General features: G+C 40.1%; 1 protein-coding gene across 1 annotated transcript in view; it reads left to right on the forward strand.

The window, feature by feature from the left end:
• Nucleotides 1–6,228: 6,228 nt before the first annotated feature.
• Nucleotides 6,229–24,658, forward strand: part of LOC126442685 (zinc finger protein 256-like) — a 66,830-nt gene continuing 48,400 nt past the window's right edge. Inside the window, exons 1-2 of the mRNA XM_050090738.1 lie at nt 6,229–6,281; nt 14,666–14,703. The gene's annotated coding sequence lies outside the window, so the exon portion shown is untranslated. The remainder of the gene's footprint in view (nt 6,282–14,665; nt 14,704–24,658) is intronic.

Here is a 24,658-nt window from a genome sequence, read left to right on the forward strand (position 1 = left end):
TGGACTCCTGACTTATTAAGCAGAACCCAGAAACCCACCACCCTATGGAGCAAGTCAAGGAATCTTCTGCGTACTTGGTTGCAGAACCATCTGGACCCTTGATTCGAGCCATCCACTGGCCTCTTTACCCAAGGACCACAGTTGGTTATGCATACGATGCTACAGATGGCGAGCTCTGCCTTCATCTCACAACCAAGACTTGGTCTTCACTACTTCAACTAGCCACTCAAAACCATAGAGAATCTCTTCCAATCCAATGCAAGACATCTTTTTAGTTCAAACATGAGCCACTACCAGCACTTGGCAGCACACTTTGTTTTTCGTGGTATCTCGAAGCATCAATTCCCCATCTACGATAATGCCTTCCAAAATTCTTCCTTATACGTGCACAGTGCACAATGGATTCCTTCCCCTCCACAGCAGCCATATCCCCTAATGTTGGAACTCCCAACTACCAGTAACCCCCCCCCCCCCCCCCCCCTGTGAATGCCCAGATGTTGTGGACCTAGAAGCTTGTTCTGGAAAAGAGGAATGTCTTCACCTGGCTCAGGAATTTCGTCAGCTACAAATAGCTCCCAGAACTTGTTTGTCATACTATCTGGGGTGGAACTCTGATCAGCCCCTCAGAAATTCTTTTGCTGGAGCTACTTATGATTCGATTGCAGGTGAGGGGTCAGCTCCAGTGCAGGCAGTTCCGAGGAGGGCCACAGTAGTTGACCAATCGGGAGATGTGTGGGACATAGTAGATGTCTAGCCTTCTATAGTGATGCCCATTGGCAACAGCCTGAAGCTGTGTGGCCGAAGCCAACACCACCTGGAGCTGTTTGCTAAGTCACCAACTAGGCTCAAATCTGAACAGAGCAGTCAGTCCCTATTCATACCAAAGATGGAAAAACTGTACACTGCCCAGTTATTAGGATGCTAGACTATGCCTGGTAAGTATTCAGACATGCAAGAAATTAGAAAGTAAACTGTATCCACAAAGATAACTGAAAATAAGTCGCTGCTGTTTGATGCTTGTAAATACAATTTGCAAACAAACGGTGTACTCACCTTATCTGCAGCAGCACATATGATAGGCACTCTGGTGGTCCAGCCAAACTGACCCAACCAAAACAAAGCATAAAACAAAAAAATGACATTATGATACAGGGATCAATAAAAGTGTCAGTCAGATACTCCACGCCACACTGTGGAATGAACAGTTCTCATGACACAATACGAACATTAGCCCTATCTGGGACATGGCCACATGGTCAGTTACAGCAGTCAACAACTCCATCCAGATAGGGTGCCTCCCTCTTCCAGATGCTGCATCAAGCTCACTTATGTTTTATAATTTCATTATCATATCCTTTAAACCGTTTAATGACATTGGTCCCCTCCGCAGACCTTACTGTGTCAGTGCAGCACTGTAATTCCTGCTCTTAACAGAAAACTGTTTCACTAACAGCCCATGGTCTCACTTGATAGCCACACTGTTCACTCATGTTATGGATTGTCAAATGGCAGCATGTATGTCATAGTGTCAGACAAACAGTGTACAGTGTCAAATTTTGCACTGGGGTGTCCAAAGTCGGAACTGGCTTTTTCCAGTGTCATCCAGTTCCCCCATTAATGCAGCTACCAAGTTTTGCTTTGGGGTACGATGATTGAATTCCATACTGAACCTGTGCAAGTAGCTGCTCTTTAATTACAAGCACCTGGTGCTGAGGTCCCATGTGTATAGCTCCCATATGCGTCGTGTCAAAATTAGTCTCCTAACTGTTGTGTCTCCTAACTGTTGTGTCTCCTGGACTGTTGTGTCTCCTGGACTGTTGTGTCTCCTGGACTGTTGTGTCTCCTGGGCTGTTGTGTCGGCGCCCCCGGGGCTGTTGTGTCGGCGCCCCCGGGGCTGTTGTGTCGGCGCCCCCGGGGCTGTTGTGTCGGTGCCCCCGGGGCTGTTGTGTCGGCGCCCCCGGGGCTGTTGTGTCGGCGCCCCCGGGGCTGTCATGTAGTTCTTCACATGCCACTGCTCTGAAGGGACTGGAACTGTGTGTGTGTGTGTGTGTGTGTGTGTGTGTGTGTGTGTGTGTGTGTGTGTGTGTGTGTGTGTGTGTTGAAGTGAGAGCAAGGAACGGGATATGGGTAGAGGATATGGACTAGCATAGGTTGAATCTAGAGGGTTTAGGGGGTGGGTAGTCTACTGATTGCAAGTACAACAAACATCCTTTCAGTGCACTTGGAGTGTAGTGTAACTCAGTGGAGATGTTGTGTTGTATTATTATAGGTGAATGGAAGGAAAAATGGAAAAAGAGTGAAGAGCATTTACATCCATGTCCTCATAAAAATCTATACTCAGGAATCTGCTGAATTTTATACGGCAGATAGTACTTCCTACTGTACCAGTAAGTAGGGCTTCTTCTATTCCATTCACAAACTGAGTGCAGGAAAATGGCCTTGAAATTGACTCTGTGCAGCCGGCCTGGGTGGCCGAGCGGTTCTAGGCGCCACAGTCCGGAACCGCGCGACCGCTACGGTCGCAGGTTCGAATCCTCCTTGGGCATGGATGTGTGTGATGCCCTTAGGTTAGTTAGGTTTAAGTAGTTCTAAGTTCTAGGGGAGTGATGACCTCAGAAGTTAAGTCCCATAGTGTTCAGAGCCATTTGACTTTGTGCATGCTGTAATTAGTCAAATCTTGTATTTACGTTCGCTGGGGAAGTGATACGTAATAGGATGTAGTACATTTCTAGGTTCATCACTTACAGCTGGTACTTATATCTCTGTAACTAGGCTTTCATAGGATAGTTGGCATCTATCTTAAAAACATCGATATGTCTCGTTTCTTAGCATCTGCATGACACTGTCACGTGGGTCAAACAAACTTGTGAACATTTGTGGTGCTCAGATGTGATAGTCATATGTGGTGCAGGTGCCACACACCTGAGTAGGCTTGCAGTATGAATTGTACAACTGTTTTATAAGCAATCTCCTTTGTGGACTAGTTGCATTTTACCAGTGAACCAAAGTGTGCTATATAAGTGCAGTTTTACATTTCTGAACAGACTGATGACCTCAGCAGTTTGGTCACTTTTCTGATCATTTACAGGAAGTTGACAATCTCTGCACCACTTTGAACTCTTATCCAGATGTGACTGACCATTCATGCAGCTTTTCCCGGTATAGGGTGACAAAATATAAACAGCATTACAAATGACCTGCAAGCAACAAATTCGTATTCCTTGCTTTTATACAATAATTAAATTGTGCCATCACTATCCAGTACAGGTGACTCTTCTTATGCCTTAACACTGCATAATATGAGCATGAGAGAACTACAGAGGAATGTATCTGATACCTTATGAGATAGGAAAATGCTGATTTTTTTTATATGCACAGGAATCTTGTGTGGATTTTTAACACAGTGAGACCATTAAATAATGTGAGAGGAAGAAACACTTGGTTATTTGAAAAAAATTAACACCACACTAATGAGGGGAAGAACAATGGGATGTGTTAGGAATGGCATAGGAAATATTTAATATTGGAAAACTTTTTCAGTTCTTACAAAAATCTCAAGTCATCTCCTGGAAGTGAGAAACTTCAGTCACTGGGCACTGGTTGCAGATTAACCAGATACTTTCTTCATAATTGTTTGCACCTCATGTATGCATTATCACCATTGGTATAATGAATGGAAACCACCATCTGCATCACTATTATCTGTAATAAAGATGGTCAGTTTTCATAGGAATAGCAGATAAGTCCCATATAAAAGTTGGAAAAGGAAAAATGAGAGAATACTATATAAATATTACGTGTGTGTAACACCATAAAAATAGTGATAATGTTACAAGAAATAACATCAAATCATGGTCTCATTCATATCCACTGTTGTAAGCAGTAGATTGCCAGTAATGACAATATTTCACAGAAAACTTTAAAAGGTATAGAGGATGCAATACGTGGACTGAACAGGTGTGGTGACAGAGCGAGAAATTGTGAGAACAGTATGGAAACCTGTAAATTATGGTGATAAGTTAAGGAATGCTGTGTTCATTTGTCTAATGACCACAGGTCTGCAAACTGAAGATAAAGGTGGTGATTCCCCATTCGATCTACCCCACTATGTCACAAGAAGCAACCAAACGGTGTCTCACAAAGTTATTACAACTTTCCACAATGTGTCTATGAAGAGCTCACTACCACAGTCTGCAGACATGCCTGGAGGCCATTTATTTTCCACAGAATGCGTCAAGACTTAATGGAAAGCTGATATTAGTTACTAATGACATTAACACAAGAAACACATACAGAGTCTCTGAAAATCTTTCCAGACTGTTCTACGCTGTTAGAGGGGAAATTGATTGTGTCATCCTTTATGGAAGTTGTAGCCTTCTTGTGGGAGGTGAAAATTCTTTCACCATGAGTGCTGCTTGCTTTTCAATTTAGGCAGACTATACGTCCCCAGCATTTATTGCCCAGTTCGCCTGTGTGAGTAGACAAAATAACTTCACTGTCATGTTTGTACAGTGGAGATATTTTCAGTTTGTTAAGGAAGTACTTTGTTGTGGTTGTTTGGTGAGGTATTTCGTAAAACGTATCTCAACAGAGGAGCTGTGAGTGTCCCCCACACTGAAGAGCCTGTCGGAATTGTAACACTCCATCAATATATATGTGATAATGTCAATTTCTTTGTCTTTTCTATACCTTTCTGGGATATTTTTCGTGGCATCAGGGATTTCAAAATGCACCTCTTCAGCTTTTGCTTACCAACATCTGAAGAGACCCAGAGTCTTAAACTGCATTTCTCTGCAACAGAGATTTGTAACCTGTTCTAGAACGTAAGTTATTTCAGCATAAGACAAGCAATGCATTACAACAGACTACTGTTCTAGATGGAATATGGTCAGTCCCATTCCATCAGACATACTCACGCCCATCTTGGAAGATATACTATGGATGTATGGTACATAGGTCCACTCAGTGCAGCCCATTTCACAACTGCAATAAGTTCTACTTACCCCTAAACGTAAAAGATTTACGCATCCTATCACTAACTCAATTAATAGTGAGAGACCTGCAGTACCTTTCTGATGACTTGTTAATTCACCAAGTGACAGCAACATAATTACACAGCTTTACAACATGCTTTCAATGGTAGACAGCAACAAGGTGACACATTTACCAATCCAGTCCCTTTGCCACCAACACTATCACATCTACAAACTAAGTACTTCTCGGCCCTAATTTCAGGCTTGTATTTTACACATTACCTCACATAATACATGCAGTGAGTATTGATTTAATAATCTGAAAATAACACCACCATATAGAGGGTTTTTTCCACCATTTACGAACTACAGGGATTGATGGATGAGGGGATACAATACAGAAGAGGTCCTATGTCCAGAAAGGCATGATTTCCCTGCTAGAGACCATTTATTAAATCACACATTGTTACATGTCAACTTGAGTCTCAAGTGATAGTGCTACTCGTAGTTCTTGGGTATATGAAGATCGTACTTCTTGTTTCGGACATTTACAAAAGAACAGATACCATCTTCAAGGCTCACTGGCCATTTGACCGTCTTCTTCTATGCGGATGCACCAAGAGTGCCTGAACTCTTACGGGGAATCGGCAAAAGCTGCGAGTAATGAGTATAATGGGCAGGGGCACTATGAGTATAGTGCGGGACAATAAGTTGGGAATGTGGGTCTCACAGTAGGCATGCCAGAGATAAGTAGATAAGTCCCTGCAGTTGCACTATCCTCCGTGTTCTCAGTGGCTCAAATGGATACAGCATCTGCCATGTATGCAGGAGATCCCAGGTTCGAGTCCCAGTTGGGGCACTTATTTTCAACTGTCCCCATTCATTTATATCAATGCCTGTATGCAGCTAGGGGTATTCATTTCATTGTAGTTCTCAGGCTCGCCACCTCTCCTGTCCAACTACATTAATGCACACAGAGTAAGCACACTCTCTCTTTTTCTTGCTATGGGCAAAGTGTGAGCTTCCCAAATTAAGGATAAGGGTCAGTAAGCACGATGAAGTACGCTATGTACTGACTTATTATGTGTAAAATTAGTGCAGTATAGCACAGTGTGAAATTATGGTGATATATGTTGGCAGAATAACTGCTATATTCATAAAAAAAGAAATATTGGGAGCCATGTCATAAGTACAGAAGGGTACAAGTAGTTTTAACTGAGATTTTCTCTCTTTCAGTGTCTTGAAGATAATTTGGTAAACTCTCGGCCAAATGATTTTATCAAGGAGGATCCTGAACTAAATTTGGAGGTGGGTGGAACTGAGAACACTGTAAGCACTCCCATCTCTGATTTATTGCATGTAGAGTGATAAAAATGTATTTGTGTAATTGATGTAAGAAATGCATTACTGTGGAACAGGCACAGATTGTGAGTTTTCTTGACCTAAGTGCAATGAATAACTTTACAGTACTCTTGTGATATTCCACTTGATGTGGATTAGCAACTGTTATTTGCTTATTGTTCTGAATAGAATCCAAACGGAATGTGTAACAATATGTTTAACCATACTATCTGTGACCCTTCTGGATGTTAAACAGTTCGTATGAGTTTAAACCATGAGAGTGTAGATCATTTGAAAAATATTCCTCTCTCCAGTAACGTATGATTAACGGATTGCAGAATACATTGGACATGGTTCATCTTTTCAGTGAATCATTGATATTTGTCAGTTTGAACTAGAAATTTTCAAAGTTGCCAAAGGTACGAAGTGTGATACTATTTTTATGTGACAGATCACCGTTGATAGATTGATCTCAGAATAGTTACAGTATGGCTACCTCAATGGTATATGTTGAATTACTCACAGATTTGTCAGTCACAGAAAAACTCTTGGACGTATGCAGATATATCCATGTATTACCTCACCATAGAAGTCATAGCAGATCCAAATAAATTATCTTCTTGGCACAACTTACAGCTTTGATAAGGTCTCCTTGTATGAAGCATAAAACTTAATCCAGTAAAATAAAATGTTGTATTAATTTTGTCCACCTTGCATAAGAGAAAGTGGATGGTTAGATTCATAAACTTCTCACAGGAATAAAACCTAACAAACATTTGGGAATGTAAGGTAGAGGACTGAAAAACGTACGCATAGTGCTTAGAGCCATTTGAACCATTTAAACTGAAAAACGTAAATCCGAAGACATACTATGCAAGACACTGTATGGTACATGGCGGTGGGTATGTTCCACCACTATTAGTCATTTCCTTTTCTTTTTGCTTGCAAGCAGTGTGAGGGAAAAGCAACTGTCTGTTGCCTCCATAAAAGCCCCAATTTCTCGTCTTCTTTTGTTGTCTGTAAATGACCCTCATGCACATTGATGCCTGTTGATTGTGCAAGCATACCACTCAAGGAAAAATGCTAGGGACAGCGGATAAGGTACACAGGGTGTTACAAAAAGGTACAGCCAAACTTTCAGGAAACATTCCTCACGCACAAATAACGAATAGATGTTATGTGAACATGTGTCCGGAAATGCTTAATTTCCATGTTTGAGCTCATTTTAGTTTCGTCAGTTATGGAGAGTGCTACGGGAGAACCAGTTGTTTCCATACCATGTACAGTGTGTGCATGCACTATCAGCAGCTAATTGGCCTCCACGGGTACAGTTCTCCGAATGGTTCATCCAACAATGTGTCAATCCTTATTTCAGTGCAAATGTTCTCTTTACGGATGAGGCTTCATTGCAACGTGATCAAATTGTAAATTTTCACAATCAACATGTGTGGGCTGGCGAGAATCCGCACGCAATTGTGCAATCACGTCATCAACACAGATTTTCTGTGAACGTTTGGGCAGGCATTGTTCATGATGTCTTGATTGGGCCCCATGTTCTTCTTCCTACGCTCAATGGAGCACATTATCATGATTTCATACGGGATACTCTACCTGTGCTGCTAGAACATGTGCCTTTACAAGTACGACACAACATGTGGTTCATGCACGATGGAGCTCCTGCACATTTCAGTCGAAGTGTTAGTACGCTTCTCAACAACAGATTTGGTGACTGATGGATTGGTAGAGGCGGACCAATTCCATGGCCTCCAGGCTCTCCTGACCTCAACCCTCTTGACTTTCATTTATGGGGGCATTTGAAGGGGGGTTAGTGTTGTTTAACATCCCGTCGACAACGAGGTCATTAGAGATGAAGCGCAAGCTCGGGTTAGGGAAGGATGGGGAAGGAAATCGGCCGTGCCCTTTCAAAGGAACCATCCTGGCATTTGCCTGAAACGATTTAGGAAAATCACGGAAAACCTAAATCAGGATGGCTGGAGATGGGATTGAACCGTCATCCTCCCGGATGCGAGTGGGGCATTTTAAAGCTCTTGTCTACGCAACCCCAGTACCAAATGTAGAGACTCTTCGTGCTCGTATTGTGGACGGCTGTGATACAATACGCCGTTCTCCAGGGCTACATCAACGTATCAGGAAGGGTGGGTGCATGTATCCTCGCTAACGGAGGACATTTTGAACATTTCCTGTAACAGAGTGTTAGAAGTCATGCTGGTACGTTCTGTTGCTGTGTGTTTCCATTCCATGATTAATGTGATTTGAAGAGAAGTAATAAAATGAGCTGTAACATGGAAAGTAAGCGTTTCCAGACACATGTCCACATAACATATTTTCTTTCTTTGTGTGTGTGAGGAATGTTTCCTGAAAGTTTGGCCGTACCTTTTTGTAACACCCTGTATAAAAAAGAGTGAACCTGGCATAACTGGTTCCTGCATCACTTTTTCTCTTCCCAAATTAAGCATTTGTTTGTTTGGCTTCATTCCATTGTATATGCATGGTGTAATAACAATTTTCTATGGGGCACAGGCATAGTAGTTTTTGCATATGGTATTCACTTTGGAGAATGTGTTCAATATTGAAATCAGTTCATTTAGCAGAAGTTTTCCTGTACTGTCACTGCTCTGATATTTTCCCACATTACATCAGTTCACAATAAGAGGTAGATCGACACCTTGGACTATTAACTTAGTTGTTGGCATTGTGCTTCACAAAATTTTCCATTAGTAAATGTGCCTCTGCATCATTTCCAAGTTGCTGCCTTCATGCTATTCTGTGGAAAATCAATCTGGAATGCATAAATTTTAGTTCCATTTTGTCCACTATCTTTAAAATCCACAGCACACCTGAAAAAAGTATTTGCCTATGTTTACAAGTTCACGATCCATGACTGTATACTGCCCAACAGCAACCTTACATAATTGATCTCCTCCCATTGTTATGACAAAACTCACTATTTATTGGTACACACCTAAACTCTGTCTTCTGGAATATTACCATCACTAAATCCTATTAAACGTTTTCTATTTCAGTATACACAAACAGGTGATTTCAAAATTAACAAAAGACATTAAATGAAAAAACAGTAAACATAGAAAAATAAAACTCAGTATGTGTCTGACAGTTATGGAGGATACACAAAGTGTGATGCATTATATTATAGGCAAATATTAGTATACAAATTAGACCAACAATGTTTTATTATGTTTCCTTACAATACACGCTGATCAACAGTTACATCAGCAGTGAGCCTCAAATGCCAGTTCCTTAAATTTTCTCAACATTGACTCTCGAAAAGATCATCATCGTCCCTCCAAGGATTCCTGTCTGAGTTGCTGAACCATACCCATAACATTTGTGTGCTAATCAAAGCTAATGGTAGCAAATCTAAAAGCATGCCACAGAATTGCTTCAGTGTCTGACTGGTGGGATGTCACATTGTCAAGCATGCGTATGTTCCAACAAAAAAAATTTGGAAAACAGGAGTTCAAAAGAGAATATATAAAAATCGTGAGATAAAGCTGGGAAAATGAGATCAAAATCACTACCACATAATTTAAACCTGCGAAGAAGCTACAAAAATGGAATTTTCTGAACTCCGCTTTGTGTGTGTGTTTCAGATAGACTCTGTTGTTATAGCCAATAAGGATATAAAAATACGCAGTGTAAGAACAAGAAAGGAATTTTTTAGACATTTCAACGTCTCCCGCATATAAAGATTAGATTTCAACCTGTCGGAAAATAAACACATATGAATAAATCAGTCATCATTAATCCATTAACACTCGTATTATGAGTAACAAATTTTTCAACAAATTATTGATACACCATAAATTGTAAGAAACTTGCAGACATACTGAAAACCATTATGAGATTATGCTAACCACAAAAGAGGAGAAAACACAGGTAGTGGAACATTGTCTATGATCACGGTCTAGTAGATGTGAGGGAACTAGCATTGAAAATTTTAAATAGTAACAAACCCTAGAAAATGGCAGGAATTCTTGAAAGTATAGAAAATAATGTTCAAGGCTATAAAAAAGAATGTAAACTGGTCACTCGAAACCTATATAAAAATAACAATTTTAGTCTATGACTTTCACTCAGTTCTTGACTGTGTGCCTCTGAAAGAACTAGATTTTGGAGGCGAAACAATTCAGATTAAAAATCATCAGTTGAGGAACTGAAGGAAATCAGTACTTTGGAAAATGACAAGTCATCAGCGGAAACAGAAACATATAGCAGAAGTATGCAGATACGGATACTGAACAACAGTAATCTGACACAAGCAACTGACAGAATTATGTTAAACATTTGTAAAATTGAAAAAAAATTACTGAAGAGTGGAAATGTGCATTAATTGTTCCTCTTCATAAAAATGACATAAAACCAATCTGAATAATTGCAGGGAATTTCACTGCATCCTGTTATGTCCAAAATTCTTCAAAAAGCCCTGTGAAGTCAACTGGATGAACTTGTAGGCCCATTAATAGTTGAGTATAAGGCACGATTTTGCAAAGGGTAATCGTGTAGAGAACAGATATGGGAACCAAAGTCAATTTTGCAAAGATGATGATGTGTAAATGCTGTGACAACTTATGACAAGTGTCAGAAAGGCTTATGATTTAATAGAAAAAAATCTTGATTCAGTACTTCAAAGGAATTCAAATTTGACAGGAAAACAGTGGCAGTTATCCAACAGACATTAATGGGTACAACTTCAAATGGTAAATTGATTGGAGAAATTTCAGAAGCATTTGAAATGCACAACAGTGTGCAGCCAGAGATCCACAATCCCCTCCAATTTAAAATAATTCTGAAAAAAGTTATGAAGACATAGGGAAGGAGATGAGGGAATCCAAATTGAAATTAAAAAAGAGCAGAGAACCAACATGAGGTGTATGGCTCTTATAGACACTAACAGTTCTAAGAAACTGTAGAGAAGCCAAACTTGTCCTGGAGAAGCTTCATAAAATGTCACAGAAAACTGGTCTACAAATCATCTGTGAGGAAACTCAGTAATTGACGGGAAGCCTGCAGATAATCTCTCCACTATAACTTGGTATGAGGAAGTGTCACAAGATATATACATTAAATATGCAGGAGAGATAATCCAATCAGCATTTATTTATTATGCTAGTCCGACGAGGGCCATCAGGTTCTGTTCTGCATTGGACCAGGGTTTCACACATACATCATAGTTACATAAGAAGCAACAGCTATAATATGACAAATAGTATTAAAATGATTTGAGTGTCCTAAGTGGCAATGTGAGTAAGTAATACTGACTACGAACTAATAAAGTTAATGATGACAGTACTAGTAGAATTACAGCTGCTGCCACTAATGGTGGTGGTGGTAACAGTAGTAATGACAACAATAATAGTGGCAGGTATAAAAAGGATTTATAAATGTACAAGATAGTTTTCAGATATAGTGAGTCCCGTGGAAAGGAAATTTAGGAAGCCTTCACCAGCTAAGAATTCTGGGAAAAGAGGAAGATGTGGGTGGAGCATCATTATATGCTCACATGTCAGTTCAAAGAGCAATTTAAAAGCAGCCAAACGTGGCTACTTCAGGACGTTTGTAGAGTACTCACATAGGTGACTTTCTGTTACAAAATCTTTAGTCTTTCAAAAGTGAGATCCTTCCCTATTGTCAAACGTAACTTCAGGAGTTTCTTGCTCAATAGCTTATCAACTGATGTGGAGTTGTCATAACAAAAAATCTATTTTAGTCAATGCAAAACTACTGCTGGAATAACTCTTTACTGTAGAAAATACTGTGATTCATGGTCAAACAAAAATGACTGACTGAGAAGCAGGAAAGAAAAATTCTCAGGAAAATATTTGGACCAGTTTTCTGTGAACGAATTTGGATAAAGAGGCCCTTTAGAGAGGTCTATAGATAGACAGAAACAATAATGGACACCTATAGATAAAAAGGGATAAAATTCTGTGGATGCATCACAGGATGACCGTCGACAGCCCCCCAAGGCAGATCTTTGAGGTAGCAAGCACTAGCAAAAGCAATTCAAAATGGATCATAGGTACAGAAGAAGTTGGACTCTCACAAGATAACATAATAAATAGAAAAAGAGTCTAGAAAGACCATGAAACATACTTAAATAGCAACACATGGAAAACAGAAATGGATATAAATATTTGGAAGACCACAAGAGGGACCACGGAGGACATACACTATGCGATCAAAAGTATCCAGACAGCTGCCTGAAAAATGGCATAAAAATTCGTGGCGCCCTCAATCAGTAATGCTGGTATTGAATATGGTGTTGGCCCATCCTTATTCATGGTGACAGGTTTCATTATCGCAAGCATATGTTCAATCAGGTTCTGGAATGTTTCTTGGGGAATGGCAACCCATTCTCAATAGGTGTTTGCATTGAGGAGAGTAATCGATGTCGGTCGGTGATGCCTGGCATGAAGTCAGCATTCCAAAACATCCCAAAGGTATTCTAAAGGATTCACATCATGTCTCTATGCAGGCCAGTCCATTACAGGTTTGTTATGGTCGTGTAGCCACTCCGCCACAGGCCATGCATTATGAACAGGTGTGTCCGATCGTGTTGAAAGCTGCAATTGCCATCCCCAAATTGCTCTTAAACAGTGGGAAGCAATGTAGGCCTGTGCTGTGATTACGCCATGCAAAACAAGGGATGCAAGCCCCCTCCATGAAAAACATTATGACACCATAACACCAGTACCACCTCCGAATTTTACTGTTGGCACTACACACACTGGCAGATGATGTTCACCAGGTATTTGCCATACACACACACACACCCATCAGGTTACCACATTGTATACCTTGATTCTTCACTCCACACAACGATTTTACACTGTTCAATCGTCCAATGTTTTCGCTCCTTACATCAGCTGTATGTGTCCCTTCACGTTTCCACTTCACTATCACATCAGAAACAGTGGACCCAGGTATGTTTAGGAGTGTGGAAATCTGGCATAGAGACATACAACACAAGTGATACCCAATCACCTGACCAAGTTCGAAGCGCATGGGTTCTGCGGAGTGCCCCATTCTGATCTCTCGATGTCTAATGACTACTGAGTTCGCTGATATGGAGTACCTGCCAGTAGGTAGCAGCACAATGCACCTAACATGAAAAACCTATGTTTTTGGGGGTGTTTGGATACTTTTGATCACATTGTGTATGTAAAGAAATTGGGAAGGATATAGGAGTAAGAAGAAAATTTTAAATTTAGACACTATATCTTATAAGTTAATGTGTGGGACGATGACAATGACGATGCAATCTGGAAACATCTCCCGTAATTATCAGTGTGAGGAGATTAGAGGTATCTGACTGTCAGTACCCTTATCTTTGTTATTACTCATTTTCAGTGCAGTTGCTATTTTTGAAAAAAATTAACTGATTTAGTTACCTTAATTCAACTTGCTGTTAGAGATGACTCAGTCTTTACTGTTAATGTGAAATAGTTTGTTTAATCTGACATGTTTCTCATTAGGTGATCATCTCTGGGTTTGATGACTGAATCTTTAGATTATCGTTGATCTTAATGTCTTCTGCTAGACTCGAGTAACACTTATTTTACTGCTATTGTAGTTGTCCACATGCTCATTGATTCTTCATATGTATTCATTGTATGTATGAAAGCACATTCAATCATTTGAAGAGGACACTGTCCTCATGTTAACCATGTTGTTTATTTCCTATTTATGATAATACACGAATCTTTGTCATTTATATGCCTATAAAATAACAGCACTTCATGTAATAATTTGTATAACTTTCATGTCATGCTGTACTCCATAATTTCCTCTGTGGATGAAACTGATGTGACATTTAACAACTTTGATGATGTTCCATGCAGTGAGCTATCTCAAGAGTATGGCATAATATTTAATGCTACAGTTGTGAAAAAAATACGTTCAATAGCAGTTCAGATAGAACTTTTTTCAGTTCTTTTCTTTACCTGTTTCATCAATAAAAATTGGCCGATTTTTTACATTTTTCTCTGGTACTTCACCTTACTGTATGTGCATGGCAGGTGAATGATGTTCCACGCTTTTATGTTTGAAGTATCAAGCAGGAAATTTGTTTTCAAATAAATCAGTGTCTCTATAATTATTTACAAAGCTAAAAGCAAAGTGCTGAAATGAAGTGTTAATTTTTACTTATAATTTTCTTCAATAACTGATACAGTTATGTTGTGTCTCTTTGATAATAATATTTCCAACTATTGTTTGGAACAATGAGATGTTAGTGGGTATTAATACAATTTTATATATTTACTGTTTCATCAGTTTTAAATCACCAGTAATTCTTTGTATTGTTTCAGGTGGCAGCCTCAATAAGAAATGCATCTGATAGTTTAAGGTACATTCCTTATTATTCACTGCAGAATTTTTTGAGCAGTATAAATTTTTAATTACTCCATGTGAAAGAAAAATAATAACCCCTAGCGACCAAAATACCAGAAGTTATTTTTAAAAAGTTCTTTTTTTTGGAGTTCTATTTTTTCTATATATTAACCATTTGCAGTATATACATAGAGTATATACAGACTACAGCAATATTATGCATATTATCAGAGAAAACACTACTATATCCACTATTCTATTATTGCAGAAGATTAAAAAGGAGCTTTACGATATTACGATGTACATCAGTACCATTTATAACATTGGTTTGCAATAACAACATAAACAGCAAAAATGAAAACTAAAGCCCTTACATTAAATACTGTGCTGTAACCTGAAAAATTATACACTCAAATGATGTTCCAAATCTAGTATATTGTGCTGTCACAGAGAGGAACAAAAATGCCTGAAAAGTTGCACTAGCAGATAATTTTCTAATGGCAAACATTCAACACATTGTGCTGCCACAGAAAGAAACAAAAACGCTTCCTAACTAGATGGCCAGCTGTAAGAACATCTGTATAACTAATGATGTGTTCAGATGTTGCAGCATAACTTTCTAAAGTGTCCAAGGCATTTAACACTTCATGGTGGGTAGGCAAAATGGTCTTGTCCTCCTGACATTCTTCTGATGTATTTTGCATTTCAGACAGGAATGTTTGTACACCAGGTTCAGGATTTTAAATGTCTTGCAAAATTTTCCATTGTCAGGTGACATGACATTGTCGTCACCATCTAAGTTGCCAACATAATGTCTCCAGGCATTGCTAAAACAGTTCTGTAAGTGTTATGAGGGAACTGATGGAACTGATCCCCAGCTTGTATTGCATCCAATGCTTCCATCTCGTTTTCAGCAATAAGGATAGCACAAATGGCTTGTGATACAATTTCTTCATAGCAGCAGTAATCCCTTGATTCAAAGGCAGAAGGCAACTTAACATATTTGGTAGTAAAAAGTGAACATTTACATTAGTTAATATTAAAACAAAAAAGCCATTTATCATTCACTGTCAATCCAAGCTTTCCAATAATGAGAGTAGATGCAAGGTAAAGCATTAATTTCATGTTCTTAAAACATATCAGTTTCTCAGATTTACTGATCACCCAAGATTGTTGTTCATCTATGTTGTATGAATTACAGTTAAGTACAAAAGTTAAAAACATTGTTTACTGCTGGCCCCACCATGCCACATGTCATCTTTTATTTTGTGGGTTTGACTTGGCAGAAGTTGTAAAGAAATTCTAATTTTGCCTGCATTGCTGGCGTAATATATAGCAAACTTTTTCTCTCACTTGGTCAGATTCATGCAACCAATGCTTGCCCTTTCTTCATCAACTTTATTCATTTCATTTTCAATCACTGATCATGAAATTAGGCTTTTATTTTGGAACTTACACAGTCAACAAGCAAAACACCTGATGTCTGTTTTGAATGTCAAAATTTTTTTCTGCAGTCTCATTTGTTGTTGATTGAACTATAGTTCCACTTAAAGATACATTATAAGTGCACATATAGCTTGAACCATTGCAAAAGTAAATGTTCAGCATCTTGATGCATAACACTGTGAAATCACTTTGACTTGCACCTGGAACCCAGTGCAGCAGAATTAAGAACTTTTCATTTAAATAGTGTGGATAATCTAAATTTTCTTAGTCTAAGCTTTCTGCCAGTTGTGCTGTTTTTCAATACACCATGTTCTGCTTCCTGCAGAATATTTAGTTTCGCTTGCTGACCTATGCTTTGTATTTCCTATTGCATGACAACCCTTTCACTACTTGGAACTCAATGTTACTACTACTGGCTCTATTTAAAGACTATAATAGCACATCTCACCATGGAATTGCACTTGTTGATGGAATCTAGTTTTCCACACTGTTGGTGTCACAATTGTTTTCCTTGTTGATGGCGATTGTTGAGCAATGATATGCGTATAAGTCAGCTGGAGAAACATTAGGAAAAGAGGAAAAACGTTGACAATTCAGGTTTGATGAAAAATGTAATGATGCAACAGACTAAAAAACAGTTTGGAATTCATGCTGACTGGAATTTGTTAACCATTAAAACATTGTATAATATCATGTAAATCACTGCCAGTACAGATATTTTGCTCGATTTAACAAAGTGTTCACCTTAAGTGAGTTCATGTTCAGCATGATTGATTGTTCATTATTATTGATAAGTAAAAATATTACAAAGAAGTAGGGTTAGTAACACATTCTATAAAACAGCTGGTTTGTGTATTGGTTCCCTAATAAAAACAGTGTACTTATTTTATTAAAAAGAAGCAAACTAATGTGCAGGTGAAGGGTCAGCAGCTGTATAGTGCTAACTATTCTAATTGAATATGGCATGGAAGTCATAGAAATTCAGTGTGATGAGTACAAGCTAATGTCCTACCATGTAGAATGAGTAAGAGGATAGGGTGAGTGGTTATATACCCAAAAACTGGAGTCAAGTTTAAGCCCCTTCAGATTAATGAATGTTGGGGTGAACAGCTCTTAGAATACTGTGTCAGCAAAGTGGATTGGGAAACATAAGCTTGTTGTATTGACAGTTTACAGGCCACCATCATGATCTTAAATTTCATAAAGCAGTTGTAGTCAGCTTTAGTAAGGCCATGAAGACTCAACTGGCGTGTCATCTTTTGTGACTTGAGAAGCTACTAACCAAGGATGCCTAGAATTACCAATGTCTGAATTTGGAGAAAAGTTACATAGTACAATTCCCCAAAAGGACTTAATGCACACATTGCAAACTTGGCTGATTTGGGAGCAAAACTGACGGTGATTTATCTGGCAATGACAGTAAAATGAATACTGATCAGTTGTGCTTAGATCATAGAAGGAAAGTACTGTCACCACAGAATTAGAGTGAAATTACAGGACAAATGTTATCAATTGTGTTAATAATTTTCCTAATATTCTTATTCTCCAAAAAACCATGATACTGAGTGGAGGTAAGAGCAAGGGAAGAATAACAACTTGGTCTTAAGTATCTTGTGCAAGGTAGAGAGAGCTCTACCTACTTCAGGAGGCAACAAACTATGATAGTGAAATATTCTGCTATACTGTCTGTAGTGCACTATCAGATCTTCCTTTGTGCTCAGTAAAGCTCTTTTTTCCTGGCACAAAATGTTCTCATCCCAAATTGTGGCTATGCTTTTTTGGTGTTTGAACTGTAGTAGCCACTTGACCTGTTGCATAGGAAGGCTGGACTCATGAGGTTGCAAAATCATTTTAGGAAATAATTCAATTCTGCATTTACTGTGTATATCCATGGTAAACATTTACCATTTTTCACCTAGTAAATGCTCACAGATGAGTGTGATGGCTATGTCTAGATCTACATCTGTTCCTTGCAAGCAATGTGAAGTATAAGATTAATATCCCTGGTTAGACCAATTTGATATGCATCACACACCCTTTAGCAATGTTCTGATGTGAGTCACACGTTACACAGCAACTAAGAAGGGCTGGTAGAAATGAGGCAACACATGCTTGAGGAAAATTATGAATAACTAAAATGGTAAGATGCAGTTAAGAGATTTAATATTAAACTGAAGTTCATAAGGGTTAACAGCATGTTACTGCTCATGTAATCAGTCTTGACATGATGCCATAAGTCCCAAATATCACAAGCTTTGTAGTGGGATTTCACTGTGTCATTTAAAGTACAAGAATTCCATGAGAAATATCAGAAAGCTGCATATGAATCAGGAACATAAGTGTCGCAACACTTCTACCAGCTTGAACCATGCTGTCCAGCAATAGACTAGGATATTTGCTGTGTCATTCACTTTTATGGGAAGGTTGTTCCAATGGAACATCTTGGTATATTCAGTGTTGTAACTTTCACTAGCAATGTCTTCAAGAACACATTTGACGATGGCTTGAGGGTTGTGGCAACTGATGGGGGTGTTACTTGATGTTCTACTCTATCCCAAAAGAACAAGATAGAAAATACTTGAAACCTAAACCACCACCATACTCACTGGAGAAAAGACATACAAGATAATAACTGTCCAAATAATGAGACTTGGCACTTTCAGAGCATCAGGTACAAATATCCTATTTCCCATGAATCACATGTGATGCAAACATTGATGGTTTTGTGATGAAACCACAAAGTTCCACAGTGGGGGTCCGGATGGGGGTTTGTCGGGGACGACCAGCTCGTCCCACACATCCCCTGATCGGACTACGACTGTGGTTGCCCGGGATACTGCCCGCATTGAGGCTGATCCCTCACCTGTGGTGGAGTGGGAGGTCGTTTCAAGGTGTGGCAGGGGGCGAAAGACATTCTGGAGGGCTGAACGGAAAGCCTCTCCAGTTTGTCTGACGAACCGGTTTCAGGCTCTGTCTCAGGCTGATACTGATCTTCGGCCTGACATGGCTGCTTGTCCTGTTCCAGAGGTTGCCCCTCAGTCTGCAAGATCCGGGCAGTTGCAGAGGGTGGGCTTACTGGTAGTTGGGAGCTCCAACGTCAGGCGCGTAATGGGGCCCCTTAGGGAAATGGCAGCAAGAGAGGGGAAGAAAACCAATGTGCACTCCGTGTGCATACCGGGGGGAGTCATTCCAGATGTGGAAAGGGTCCTTCCGGATGCCATGAAGGGTACAGGGTGCACCCATCTGCTGGTGGTCGCTCATGTCGGCACCAATGATGTGTGTCGCTATGGATCGGAGGAAATCCTCTCTGGCTTCCGACGGCTATCTGATTTGGTGAAGACTGCCAGTCTCGCTAGCGGGATGAAAGCAGAGCTCACCATCTGCAGCATCGTCGACAGGACTGACTGCGGACCTTTGGTACAGAGCCGAGTGGAGGGTCTGAATCAGAGGCTGAGACGGTTCTGCGACCATGTGGGCTGCAGATTCCTCGACTTGCGCCATAGGGTGGTGGGGTTTCGGGTTCCGCTGGATAGGTCAGGAGTCCACTACACGCAACAAGCGGCTACATGGGTAGCAGGGGTTGTGTGGCGTGGGCTGGGCGGTTTTTTAGGTTAGATGGCCTTGGGCAAGTACAGAAAGGGCAACAGCCTCAACGGGTGCGGGGCAAAGTCAGGACATGCGGGGACCAAGCAGCAATCGGTATTGTAATTGTCAACTGTCGAAGCTGCGTTGGTAAAGTACCGGAACTTCAAGCGCTGATAGAAAGCACCGAAGCTGAAATCGTTATAGGTACAGAAAGCTGGCTTAAGCCAAAGATAAATTCTGCCGAAATTTTTACAAAGGTACAGACGGTGTTTAGAAAGGGTAGATTGCATGCAACCGGTGGTGGAGTGTTCGTCGCTGTTAGTAGTAGTTTATCCTAAAGTGAAATAGAAGTGGATAGTTACTGTGAATTATTATGGGTGGAGGTTACACTAAACAACCGAACTAGGTTAATAATTGGCTCCTTTTACCGACCTCCCGACTCAGCAGCATTAGTGGCAGAACAACTGAGAGAAAATTTGGAGTACATTTCACATAAATTTTCTCAGCATGTTATAGTCTTAGGTGGAGATTTCAATTTACCAGATATAGACTGGGACACTCAGATGTTTAGGACGGGTGGTAGGGACAGAGCATCGAGTGACATTATACTGAGTGCACTATCCGAAAATTACCTCGAGCAATTAAACAGAGAACCGACTCGTGGAGATAACATCTTGGACCTACTGATAACAAACAGACCCGAACTTTTCGACTCTGTATGTACAGAACAGGGAATCAGTGATCATAAGGCCGTTGCAGCATCCCTGAATATGGAAGTTAATAGGAATATAAAAAAAGGGAGGAAGGTTTATCTGTTTAGCAAGAGTAATAGAAGGCAGATTTCAGACTACCTAACAGATCAAAACGAAAATTTCTGTTCCGACACTGACAATGTTGAGTGTTTATAGAGAAAGTTCAAGGCAATCGTAAAATGCGTTTTAGACAGATACGTGCCGAGTAAAACTGTGAGGGATGGGAAAAACCCACCGTGGTACAACAACAAAGTTAGGAAACTACTGCGAAAGCAAAGAGAGCTTCACTGCAAGTTTAAACGCAGCCAAAACCTCTCATACAAACAGAAGCTAAACGATGTCAAAGTTAGCGTAAGGAGGGCTATGCGTGAAGCGTTCATTGAATTCGAAAGTAAAATTCTATGTACCGACTTGACAGAAAATCCTAGGAAGTTCTGGTCTTACGTTAAATCAGTAAGTGGCTCGAAACAGCATATCCAGACACTACGGGATGATGATGGCATTGAAATAGAGGATGACACGCGTAAAGCTGAAATGCTAAACACCTTTTTCCAAAGCTGTTTCACAGAGGAAGACCGCACTGCAGTTCCTTCTCTAAATCCTCGCACAAACGAAAAAATGGCTGACATCGAAATAAGTGTCCAAGGAATAGAAAAGCAACTGGAATCTCTCAATAGAGGAAAGTCCACTGGACTTCACGGGATACCAATTCGATTCTACACAGAGTACGCGAAAGAACTTGCCCCCATTCTAACAGCCGTGTACCGCAAGTCTCTAGAGGAACGGAGGGTTCCAAATGATTGGAAAAGAGCACAGATAGTCCCAGTCTTCAAGAAGGGTCGTCGAGCAGATGCGCAAAACTATAGACCTATATCTCTGACGTCGATCTGTTGTAGAATTTTAGAACATGTTTTTTGCTCGCGTATCATGTCATTTCTGGAAACCCAGAATCTACTATGTAGGAATCAACATGGATTCCGGAAACAGCGATCGTGTGAGACCCAACTCGCCTTATTTGTTCATGAGACCCAGAAAATATTAGATACAGGCTCCCAGGTAGATGCTATTTTTCTTGACTTCCGGAAGGCGTTCGATACAGTTCCGCACTGTCGACTGATAAACAAAGTAAGAGCCTACGGAATATCAGACCAGCTGTGTGGCTGGATTGAAGAGTTTTTAGCAAACAGAACACAGCATGTTGTTATCAATGGAGAGACGTCTACAGACGTTAAAGTAACCTCTGGCGTGCCACAGGGGAGTGTTATGGGACCATTGCATTTCACAATATATATAAATGACTTAGTAGATAGTGTCGGAAGTTCCATGCGGCTTTTCGCGGATGATGCTGTAGTATACAGAGAAGTTGCAGCATTAGAAAATTGTAGCGAAATGCAGGAAGATCTGCAGCGGATAGGCACTTGGTGCAGGGAGTGGCAACTGACGCTTAACATAGACAAATGTAATGTATTGCGAATACATAGAAAGAAGGATCCTTTATTGTATGATTATATGATAGCGGAACAAACACTGGTAGCAGTTACGTCTGTAAAATATCTGGGAGTATGCGTGTGGAACGATTTGAAGTGGAATGATCATATAAAATTAATTGTTGGTAAGGCGGGTACCAGGTTGAGATTCATTGGGAGAGTGCTTAGAAAATGTAGTCCATCAACAAAGGAGGTGGCTTACAAAACACTCGTTCGACCTATACTTGAGTATTGCTCATCAGTGTGGGATCCGTACCAGGTCGGGTTGACGGAGGAGATAGAGAAGATCCAAAGAAGAGTGGCGTGTTTCGTCACCGGGTTATTTGGTAACCGTGATAGCGTTACGGAGATGTTTAATAAACTCAAGTGGCAGACTCTGCAAGAGAGGCGCTCTGCATCGCGGTGTAGCTTGCTCGCCAGGTTTCGAGAGGGTGCGTTTCTGGATGAGGTATCGAATATATTGCTTCCCCCTACTTATACCCCCCCGAGGAGATCACGAATGTAAAATTAGAGAGATTAGAGCGCGCACGGAGGCTTTCAGACAGTCGTTCTTCCCACGAACCATACGCGACTGGAACAGGAAAGGGAGGTAATGACAGTGGCACGTAAAGTGCCCTCCACCACACACCGTTAGGTGGCTTGCGGAGTATCAATGTAGATGTAGATGTAGATGTAGATGAAAACCTTCAAATTGTCATGTCCCTAATGCCTTGTAGTAATAACACAAAAGCTTATCATTGGTTTAATATCTATTATACTGCAATGGAACATTCATGTTTTGATACCACATGTGGAGTAAATGAAACTTTTTATTTGTAGAAGATCACTGTATTTCACATGAGTCACTTTGTAAATGTTTCAATACTCCCATGCTGTCAGGGCACAGTATCTGACTGGTTGCCAATGGGGGTAAGGACAGCTGGATGGGCAACCTGTATTATTTGCTGTGTGTGAGGGATAAGTGAGGACTGAGATCAGACACTAGCTGTATGAATTCTTAGGGCAGTTACTCAATGATAACAATAGATTTTGTTTTGATTTGCCAAGATCCTCTTTGCAAGAAGCATTGCTAATATTGTCCTAAAATTTTGCCAGCCATTTCATTTGTAGGCGATATTAATGTCAGTAATATGCAGGTGTAATGCCAGCATCTCCTGGTGGGTTGTGAGAAGAGTTATGTCTTCTTAATACAAGTGCTAGAATTTACTTCAACACAGTTATTTATTTTCTCACAACTAATCTCTAATCCTGCTTAATTATAATTGTAACCTACACACATAGGCATGTCAGAAGGTCACTGAGATGGGTACCACATGCAGCAAACAGACGATTGTTTTACTATCTGGTGATATTCAAAATTGCTTACATCTTGCCAGACTATGGTTATTGCAAGCTAGATTCACCACACTGTTGGTGCACTTGTCCTGTTGTGGAAATAAGTGTCAACCCACAGTATTCACCTCTTGCAAAGCTTGGTGATAGTTCCAATGTTGTCCATCTACAGTGAATATTTAGCCCAGAACAGCTGTCCACATCATTTCTTTTGTCAGCTGGCTCAACAAAAATATGAGTAATGACGAGGAGGATTTATTATTGTTGTGATAGCCCATGAAACTGCTGTATCAGTCAGGAACAAATCTAAAAACCAGAGTGGAGAAAAGGAGATAGCTCTGACAGGGTGGATGTAATGCCGCAAAAAACCTAGATATGACTTTTTATTTTCAAGTAATGCTACATAACAGCTGAACTAGTAGGAAAATTTCAGCTTTATGTGAGAAAGCAATCTTGCCTGTTCTACTGAACCCAGGGGAAAATGATACATTGCACAATAATTTCTGTAAGGTGGCCCTCACCAACTGTAAGCCAAATGACAAGAAAAATGCTATCAGCATGTGGCATACCTGGTCTGTAGAATACAAGAAACTACGCACTCACATCCAGTGTGGATTTTAAGGATATTGCTCCACCCTGAGGATGTGAATGGCTGGAATACACTGCCTTTCCCTAATCTGATAATATGTTGGAAATGTGTGTAATTGTGGCTGTGTCCTTGTATATGTGTACATAGGAGCGTTTGGGGAAAGTCAGTGCCTGCCATCTGTAAGCTTTGAAAGTGGGAGGTGTTTTCAGCCACTTTGATTATGGGCACACCAGGCATCTACTCTTATAATATGGCAGATGTGGAAGCAACTGTATAAGAAATATACCTACATAGGGCATACCCAAAAGGCGTGTTCTTTTTAAATTCAACATACAGTACTGTAGTCAGCGGGATATAATATTCTACATTAACTTAGTGTCTGATTTTAGACAGCCTTTTGTAGCCTTGAATTTAAACTCATGTTCTAACCTTACCACAACTATATGAGCTGCAGTATATCCAAGAAAACAGAGATTAACAATCTGCAGCACAACTGAGATCAAGATTATATTGTTCAGGGCTTTTAAGGCTAACCTCTATTTTGGACTCAAGATAGAATAATTTCTTAATATGTTTCTTTGCACAGCCTTCTACTGCAGCAAAATTTCAGTTTTTGATGAAAGCAAATTGTAATGTTTCACTGTCATTGGTTACTTGAAACCACATATCCATCAAAAAGCAAAACAGTCAAAAGCAGCAATCAGGATAGAATAATAGCACGGAAGTATGTGCATGCTCCTACACACCCACAGCCATATCCACACTCAAATGACCTCTTTG

The sequence above is a fragment of the Schistocerca serialis genome, unplaced genomic scaffold (genome assembly GCF_023864345.2).
Source record: "Schistocerca serialis cubense isolate TAMUIC-IGC-003099 unplaced genomic scaffold, iqSchSeri2.2 HiC_scaffold_1400, whole genome shotgun sequence".
Classification (NCBI taxonomy): Eukaryota; Metazoa; Arthropoda; class Insecta; order Orthoptera; family Acrididae; genus Schistocerca; species Schistocerca serialis.